This window comes from Struthio camelus, chromosome 2 (assembly GCF_040807025.1).
Source record: "Struthio camelus isolate bStrCam1 chromosome 2, bStrCam1.hap1, whole genome shotgun sequence".
Lineage (NCBI taxonomy): Eukaryota > Metazoa > Chordata > Aves > Struthioniformes > Struthionidae > Struthio > Struthio camelus.
The window spans coordinates 137672113-137680894 of NC_090943.1; the positions used below are offsets into that span (position 1 = coordinate 137672113).

The 8782-nt window shown below is 41.4% G+C and overlaps 1 long non-coding RNA gene across 1 annotated transcript; it reads right to left on the bottom strand.

Moving 5' to 3' along the window:
- Positions 1-223: 223 nt before the first annotated feature.
- Positions 224-6926, bottom strand: LOC138066045 (uncharacterized). Its single transcript, XR_011139222.1, has 3 exons — positions 6773-6926; positions 863-1027; positions 224-425 (listed from the first exon to the last, which is right to left on the bottom strand). It is a non-coding gene; the product is annotated as an uncharacterized lncRNA (long non-coding RNA).
- Between the last annotated feature and the right edge of the window lie 1856 nt (positions 6927-8782).

The following is an 8782-nucleotide window of genomic DNA, read 5'->3' on the forward strand; positions in this document are numbered from 1 at the left end:
TTAGATATTTTGTTCAGTTATCTATAGCTAGCTCCTATTTCTTGTCCCAGAATCTGATGAAGGAAATTTGGAATTATGGGACAGTGGATCCAATTCAGCTTGCAATATATAGTAAGTAAGTCTATCTTGCCATTCAACAGTAGATCTAAGGAAAGTAACAGGATTAATTCCTCAACAACAGAAACATTTCTTTAAGGTACTTTATTAGTATTGTAGCCTCTGACTGAGAAAGGAAGATAGATTCACTACAAAACAGCCAGGACTCGGTTGATCAAGTCAGACTCCTGGAACATGTCTTGGCTTCCCGGCCTCACGTCTCAGGGCTACTTGCAGTGGGTCAGTCTTTCTGATTTTGCATACACAACACACGAAAAGCCCTGAAAGGTCTTAGTTTCATCTCAGTGCAAACCAGGAAACATTTTAAACTGTAGAAAAGTTTAATAGAAATCAAAGACCATTTATTCCTCAGTCTAGCCAATACCTACCCAAGAGCCAAGACCCTGCAAAATTTAACCCTGCATGTAACACTTGTCCACATAAGAATTTGGATTCTGTGTGACTAGAAATATATTAATACATTTCACACACAAGAAAGAGCTCTATCTTCTGCAAGAAAACCAGATGCAGAATATCCATGGGATAAACTTTGGAAACTGTTTTAATACAAAAAGATATGTTTACTAATGCACACTTTTTATATACACTAAAACATGCTAAAAGGACATTGATACAAGGTATGCATTAACTTTCACAGAGCAGGACATCATTACTGTTCAGCGTGTTTCTAAGCACATCATTGGCTTAGCCAAGTAACATCAATTTTAAACCACAAGTAAAATGAAGTCACTTTACTGGAACTAACCTGCTAGTTCATTTTCAGTCACCTTCTTAACTCAGCCCAATGTCTAGGCAGCAAATGACTCCTTTCCTGTGCTGGCTGGGATTACGAAGTGCCAGCTGAGGCCAGACACAGCCAGGCTCTGGAGAGCTACCGGGGAACGATTACAAGCAGTAGGCGAGAAGTGTGCTGTGGAGAGAAGGGTGGACCCTGCTGAAGAAGGGACTATTTGTTTATCCAGTCTCCCATTAAAAAACAAAACAGTTGGTTACAAGGCACAAACACACATAAAAGATAAACTAATTATTTAGCTAATGTCTGCTCAGCTAAAACAAAATCACTTTTATACAAACCTTTTAAAAAAATTCTAATTCTCTTGTTATTGTAACACGCAACTAAGCCAACTTTTTCTTTGTACATCGGCATGTTTGCTTAAAAAAAAGCAAAAAAAAAGCAAAAAACAATGCAATCTTGTCAGAAATGTAAGAAATGGTAGTATATAACTGTTACATAATAAACATGCCCTTTACATGAAACTTTCATGTAGCTTTAAGCAGCTCTACAAATGGAGGCCATAGGTGCTGAGTGCCACTAGCACTGATGGTTTGGGGTCATCTGGTTCCACTGGCCACAGTTTCAAGACCTATTCCAAAAAACCTCTCTCTTGTAATGCTGTATAATGAATGATAAGGTAGCTGTGAACCTTTATTAAGGGAAAAATTTGTGGTATCTGTTTTATTGGGTTCAAAATAAGGCAGCTAAGGTGCTCAAAACAATCATATTTGCCCACTACAATTAGACTACACTCATAGCACCAATAACCTTTCAACAGGCAAATGTAATAAAAGTGCCAACTTTTTTTTCTTTTAAACATAGAGTTAAAGCGTAAGAGGTTAATCCAGTGACTGCATTCTATAGGGAAAAGTGATTCATGGCTCTAGCTTTCTTTAATTTCCTGCAACTTCTCCTTTCTGCCTTTGTATGCTCAAATTTGATTTTGATGCTCCAACCAACATTACGATTAAAAATCTTCTAGTATTTCCAATCTATGTATAAAATCCTCCTCATTGAACATCTGGTCTTTTTAAGAAATAATAAAGCACGTAAGGATGTTGTCTCCCACTTTTTTGGAAGTATTTTGCTTTTATTCCTATTTAAAAACATAGAAAATACTCTTGAGCTACAAGGCTCTCACAGCTTCTTCAGACAGATGCAGAAGAGTGACTGGCTCAGAAATCATATTTTCTTTGTAGACTGTGAACTCAGTTGCCAGTAAATTCTACCAAAAGCAGGTCAGAAAAGACTCTGAGTGCATCACCCAAAACTGCCATTCTCATGGAAATGCAGAGCAATGCATCAGCAAAAGGGTTCAAGAAAACTTACATTTCTTCCATCAGGCTCTGATGCACCCATTTAATGCTGACACGGTAGCCTTAGTGCTGGGCGTTGCCCCAGATACTATGCACCACTTCAGCAGGACAGTGGTTTTGGTCCTGTCTCCTGAATGATCTCCTAAGTGGACAAGGTGATGTCCCTGTGGTAGTGAGCTGCTCCTACACATGTTCCCCTCTTTGCAACCAAATGAAGGGAGGTCTGGGAAACAAGGAATAGCCATAATACACTTCAACAATTTCTGCCTGCTATTGTGATAGCCGTTGTAGGAGTCAGTGCTGTGTCTGGGTTGCTGTATGGACAATACCAGAGAAGCATCAGTAGGCTACGAGCAATACGAGCAATAAACACGTTGCACCACAGGTCTTCTCTGCTGATATTGAAGATCAGGCCACTAGATTCAACACAACAGAGAAAAATGAACAAATTCAACTCCAAAATGGAATCAAATTCTCCAGACCACCTGAATTTTTCTTCAGTTCTCCTTTCTAAAGATGAATTTTTCAAAAGTCTCCCTTATATAAGTGTTTTGCAGATATTTTACCTGTATTTTGTTTTATAACTCTGTCATGCTTGCTTCTCCCCCCTTTCTTGTGCATGTGTGTGCATGTACTCTTTTGTTACTTGTATTGTATAAGGTGCCTTGGGATATTCGCATCCTGTGCATTGTGTGGCATTGTGTTGAATAGGAGGTACAGAAATTAAAAGCGGGTCTCCTCCTACCCACATATGCCTTTTCTTTTGCAGGTTTTCCTGGAAGTTTTGTGTGAGGAGGGAAGGGAAGAGGTAAAATATGACTTGGCTGAGATTGCCGGATGCTGAATCAGCTGTGATTGCCTCACGTTTTCCTTTCTTTTTAAATAAGGGGTACAGCTTTCAAAAACGTCCATCTGACTTCAGGCCCTACCCAGCCTGTCAGCCCTTGGTAAGTCACTTTTTTAAAATGGTGCATAAGCTCCTAAGTCACATGGGCACCTGCTGAAAATGCCTTTATAATCCTTTCCTTCTAAGGTCTAAAGATTAAGTGCTCTGGGATTGCAACAACCTGCTGCAGCTGCTGCCAGCTAGCACAATGCTCATGATCAGCCCAGAACTTGTTTTCCCCTCCCCTCTGCAAAAAGAGGAGGAGATAGTCACACTCATTAATCCCCCCCCCCAAAAAAAATTAAAACAAAAAAAACCGTATTAAAAGCAGAACTTTATTCTGCTGCACTGCTGTGATTAAAGGAAGCGACTCCTGAGAGCTGACTCCCTCCTCCTCACACCTACATGCACCAGCACAGGTTGCTCTGACAAAACTGGTCAGTGACAGTGAGCAAACGTGAATGAGTCTAGGAGCAGGTCAGGAATAGCAAACAAGGATTGTAGCATCAAAATCCTTGAAAGCCTCAAAGAGAACCCCCCTCCCTCTTTTTCTGGTGCAAGACTTAAGCAACCCAGAGTTTCAGATGGATGAAAAATGCTATGAGAAACAGAAAACAATTCTAGCTTCTTCTCAGGACTGACAAAAACTGGTTTGTACTCGTATCAGTGGAACAGTTTGTTTGAATCATTTCTTGTTTTGTTCAGTTTCCACCTTCTAATAAGGGTACTGATGATTTTGAGCTAAAAATCAGACAGCAGTTAGGAGCTCATTGCCAAGCTTTGGAAGCACATAGTCTGTTTTTAGCAGGGGTCAGTTAGTATTTTGCTCCCACTGCATCCCCAGCATTCCCTTTTGTGCGCTAACTTTCTCCTCGGGTGAAGGCTCATCCAGTCTTGCTCTTGCTTAATAAGGCAGCTGCTGGGTTTCAGTATTTGAAACCCTGGCAGAAAAGCAGGGAAAAATGGAGTGCCAGAGGCCTGTGGCTTCAGAGACATGCTGGGAAAAAGAACCGGGATCTGACAAGCAAGCCCTATGCATTCAAAGGTAAGAAAAGTAGTTGACAATTTACATTATTTTTACTTTCTCCTTTGCAGAAATGTATATATATTGGTCTCATACAGCCAGCATTCAAGGCCTGTATGGCTGGTTTTATATGCTCTCCTAAAGGTTATTAATTCTTCCTACGGTGTTACAGTTAGTTGTAGTACCTTATATTATAACTTCCTCATTAACATCAAGAGCTGTGATTATACAGTTTTGTTACCAAGGGCTTCAAAGACACAAAGCCTAAATATAATCTTACAGTACCTTGTTAGAATACAAAGCACATCCTCTAATACATTTTTTTTGTTTGCATAAAATGCAGTACAATAATGGTTCACTTGACCTTTGCTCCCCTGTATAGTTCATTTTAACATTGTTTGAAGAGCACACAGTTTGCATTTTGCAGGGCACAGGTGCTCCATTCCCTACTGGACATTGAGGCTCAGCCTCGCGGTTTCAGCGCAACCCTTCTCCCCCCTCCAGCAGCTGGACTCAGGGGATTGCTTTTGTGGTCCACCAGGAATTTCCTGTGATAGAATATCAGAAACCTACTGGTGACTGGTAGGAGGTGACTTCACAGGGCAAAAGTTCTCCCTCTACAATAAACATTCTCAGCGCCGCTGTGTAGATTTCCTACGCAGACCTGACAGCAGTGAGCTACTTGTCATCTTGACAGAGAATGGCTCAGCGAAGGAATCGTAGCCCTTTATAAGAGTTTATCACTTCAAGAGTGACACTGCATCTCGGCTGCGTTATGTTAATCTGTCTCCTGAGAAATGGAAGAATTCACGCTACCTACATTAATTAAAACACTCCAATGATGTGACTGAAAAGATTAAAAAAAAAAATACAAATCCGCAGTCAGAGACAGAGTATAGATTGTATCACATATCCTAGTACCTACAGGTACCATGATATGCAGTAAGAGAACTAACCCAATAATTAGGAGACTACTGTACTCAGTATGCAGGTTTCCTCGAGGGGTGTGGAGAAGGTGGGGGGGACAAACAAGCATACCCAAGTACAGGATTTCTTGCAGGGGACTGTCATTTGGAAGATCCAAGTAATAACTTTGAGACTGTCACAATTCACTAGGCCAGATCAAAAAAAAAGAGGGCTATCAGAGGGCACTGGATTTGTTTAGCTGGCTGAAGTAACGTGCAACTGGGCAGACTGCAGTGAATTTTACGGACTGAAATAGCTTTGGGGAAACAATACATTAATTTCCTGTGGAAAATATGTCTGCTAAAATGGAGATTAGCTTTGGTTGAGTGCAACAAGTTAAAGCAGCAAGCTGTAAAGCTCGAAAGAAAATACAGCTCAGTGCTGGCTTGAAAGTTGCAAAATGCTGAAAAGCAATCCTCAGAACCAGGGCTATGCTGGTGTTGTCCTTGGTACAGGCAGTGAGAGGAAGAGCAGAGATTTTCAGAAGATACCTTTAAGGTGTCCCACCAATTCCTCCACACACTTTAACACTCAGGCACCTAATCTGCAGCTATGACTTTCACCACAGGCTTTCTGACCAGGTTTCACATCCATTGGACAAGACTCAACACAAATCAATGGTGCTTTATTTCCTCCTGAAATCTCACCATCAGCTAAAGGCCATTTCCACAGGTAGGCCTCCATTAGCACGGGACGCGATAGGGCACGTACCTGTCTAACATCTCTTTATCGCATTGTAACTAGTAGCACTGCATCACGAGCAAGAGGGGGAAAAAAGACAACGGAAAACCAGCAGAACACCCAGCAGCACTGGAAACATTTGGTGCTACGCTCCTTGTTTGGCGTTCTTAAGTGCCCCCCTGTTCAGGCCCGTTTGCATCAGCCCACTATCATCAACTCTGTTTTGTCAGAGCAACCTGTGCCTGCACGCGTAGGCGTGAGGAGCAGGGAGTCAGCACTTCAGCTCCTTCAACAAGAGCAGTGCAGTGGAACAGAGCTCTGTTTTCCTCTGCATTCTCAGATAAAAATTCTCCCCTCAGCCACATTACAGCTTTGAGAATAACATGATTTCTATGAGAGCTCTGAACATTCTCTCCAGAGAGTTTAATTTAAAGAATTACCACCCGCCTCACTGCAGAGTCTGCTAATGATGTACTGGGAGAAGAGACAACATGTTTAGCTTCACTTATATTAACCAAACTCCGATTAGTTTTAATGGAAAATAGATGTTCATGCCGAGGAAAGACTAAATCCTTCTGTCAAATACTTTTTTGTGTGTGCGATCAAGGTGGATATTTTTTCAAGTCTCAGTGACTGAACTTCAAATCAGTTGCTATGTACTTAGGAGGAAGAAACCAGTTTGGTTAGCTTTTTTCTGTTTCACAGTAAGCAGAACACTGTATTCCATCTCTGTGGACCGTGACATCCCATGGCATATTAAAAGCCTTATTCAAACTGCAAGACAGCCATATTTTACACTCAGCAGGAGACTTTAGGAAGAAGTATGAGGCCAGGGTTATTCTGACTCTGGACAGCTTGTCAGATTGGGTGCTAGGAACAAAGCTTAGGACATTCTCTGCCCGTTCATATGATCCTGAAATAAATAAGTAGAAGATTGCCTCGGCTGGGATTTTCTTTATATTACAAGATACTCTGCATAGAAGGTTTGAATTCATAAGTAACTGAACCTGTGCTTGTGTTTTTGTTCTGTGTCTCCATCCATTGTGCAGTATCACAAAATCTGTGAAAGTGCTGTGCACAGTTCTGCAGAGAACAGGATTTGACCTTCCTTGTCCACACTTGAACAGAGCACTGGAACAGCAATACCTCAGCTCAAAACATGGACAAGACTCACTGATATCTGGGAACTCCTCTTCTAACCTGGGCCACATCACGTGCGCTGATCCATAGTTTTACCTAAAAAACAAAACAAAACAAAAACAAACAACACAACACCACATACAAAAGTAACCGGGTAGTGGAAGAGCTTGACAACTCCTTTGCTCGTCTGTTCAGCACTTGGTTTCAATTGGTCTTTTCAAAGAAATAACTCCATTGATAGAAGCCACAGGAAACTCCTCTGCCTTCTGAAACAATAAACTGCATTTACTGAACTCTAATGCAAAGTGTCATATGCTATCCTTCACTTAAAGAAAGGGTTTCTTCTATTCCTATCTTTACCCAGCTCTACTCTGCTGGAGAGAGGGCTTATGCAGCATTACAAGCCAGGAGCCTTTTTTCCTCTTCGCTTCCACTCCACAGCCATCTGAGGCAACCAGAAAATGCAATTGCTCTGCAAGCTGGATGTTCTTCTTTCTCTTCAGCTTTAGCAGGTAAGGCTGGATTTAAGCTGGACAGATTCCGATATCATGAGTGTGCTGAACGACATATCAGTTTCTAGCTGATATTGCTCTTGAATGTGTTGTGTAAACAAAAAGCTACTGTCCATAAGAAATAAAATCATCAAACCTTAGCTACATATTTCAATTTCACACTTAAGAAATCCCTTTGACCTGTGTGCATTTTAGGTAATTTATTTCACCTTCTTATTCCAGAAGGCTGTAACACGGCTTCTTGTCTCCTGAAGCTCATTGCAATTTGTAGGGCACAACCTGCCAAACGTTGCAGTGATGTTTGCCTCTGTATGCCAGAAACTTTAAGGAATTTGTTCTTTATAGCACACAAAAAAAGAGCCCTTACCTTTTGAATCTATGCTTTTATTAGCAAAATTCAACCACAAAACTTCCACTGAAAACCTAAGACAAACTTGGGTGGGGGACCTTTTCATCCAGTGAACACATAGGAAAGAGGTCTCTCATATGTTGGAGCTGCGCTATGGGACATGCTCTAAGACAAATATCGTCTGTGAGCACGCGTGACTCCATGGGTATGTTACAGGAGCAAATAAAACCATCAACTTTGATGATTTTTCCCCCCCATCAAAAAGGAACAGAACAAACTATATTCATCCTTTTGATCACTGCGCGTACTACACTTTGTGTATATATGGAGCAAGGCTGAAATCAAACAAAACGGCTCTCTCTTGAACACTTCTGAAATTGGTAAACTCAATGTAGCTTTGTTGCGGGTGGAAGATCTCCACAGTGGGAGGTCTCTAAATATCCCAGATGTTCCACTCTACTGGGGGAGCGAGGGAAGATGACAAAGATGGATGTCAGATCTTACAAAGGTTGGGTTTCCCCTTCTCATTCACCTCATCTCCTCAGTGCTGTAATATTGAAGGAGTTGAGGACAGCCATTTTGGAAGGTCATGCTGTGCTTTCTGGAAGAAAATGGAAAACTTGCCAGTATCAACAGTGTATTTCCCCTCCAACGAAGTAAGTAACAGGAGTAGATTTCAGGATGGAGGTAGAGCTGATGGAAATGTTAGGTTGCAAAAAACCAAATTGCAGTCTTGTCCTCAGCAGAGCTAGGAAGAAGACAGTCCTTCTCCAGCATACTCACATCATGGTTCTATGCTGAAAACTTCCCAAGCTGGAGAAAAATCTCAAGACCCAAACTTCACTAACCATCCACATCTCCCCTGAATGCCACATGAAGGGAAATTAGCTGCCCAAACGATTGCTTTCTGGTTGTTAATAGGTAGCTTTAAGAAAAGAGAAGGCGACAGATCTATATTCCAGAAGCGTACTACTTCAACTGGAACACTGGAGAACTGGCCATATTGCAGCTAGGTC